This window comes from Portunus trituberculatus, chromosome 21, assembly GCF_017591435.1.
Source record: "Portunus trituberculatus isolate SZX2019 chromosome 21, ASM1759143v1, whole genome shotgun sequence".
Lineage (NCBI taxonomy): Eukaryota > Metazoa > Arthropoda > Malacostraca > Decapoda > Portunidae > Portunus > Portunus trituberculatus.
In genome coordinates, this window is record NC_059275.1 from 18,419,733 (window position 1) to 18,420,698 (window position 966).

Sequence of the window (966 nt, forward strand, 5' to 3'; positions counted from 1 at the left end):
TAATGAGAGAATAAAACATTTCTGAATACATTCCTCAAGTTAGTCGCTTCCCACAAACAACACAGACGATGGTAGACTAGAAATAAGAAAAAAAAAAAGAAAAGACAGTTTGATAAAAAGAAGGAATACAAAAAGCCACAACCGATCTCGTATTTCAATCCAAATGAAACGAAACACGATGAGCAAACATTTTTATTTGTTGTTATAGTTGTTTGGGATTCGAAACTTCCACCTATCCCTCCCCCCCTCCCTCTCTAATTCCCTCCTCCTCCTCCTCCTCTTGTCCTTCCCTTCCTCCCATCCTCTTCCCGTGCCCCATCTACCAGTAGTATTGGAGTGGTTGGAGCAGGCGGTGGAGGAGGAGGGGTTTGGGTGGAGGAGGTGGTGGTGGTGGTGGTGGTGGAGGGGGTGGAGTTGTTGCAGTCTAGCCTTGCATGACCGCTGGCAATTTGCATGCGACCAATTTTGATGGTTGAGGTATTTTATAGTATAGCGGCTTGTGTGTGTGTGTGTGAGAGAGAGAGAGAGAGAGAGAGAGAGAGAGAGAGAGAGAGAATTATCAATGTTACAGATAAATGACAAAACACTTTATGACAAAATCGGGTGTAAAAATGAAAAAATAAAAAGACAGGATGAAATTAATCTACTGTGGAGGAGGTGAGGAAAAGAGGCTGTAGGAGGAGGAGGAGGAGGAGGAGGAGGAGGAGGAGGCCCCGCTGTCCCGCCGCCACAGGAACATGCTGATGAGAACCTTCCTGCACTCGCCTCACCAATCTCCATAATTTTCTTCCCTCCAGCAGGAAGCTCAAAGGGAGGATGAACGGCACACACACACACACACACACACACACACACACACACACACACACACACACACACACACACACACAGATAAAAAGCTCTTTCGGTAGTTTGGCAATTGTTATCATTATTAATTATTCTATTTGTTTAGCTTTTTTTCTTTCC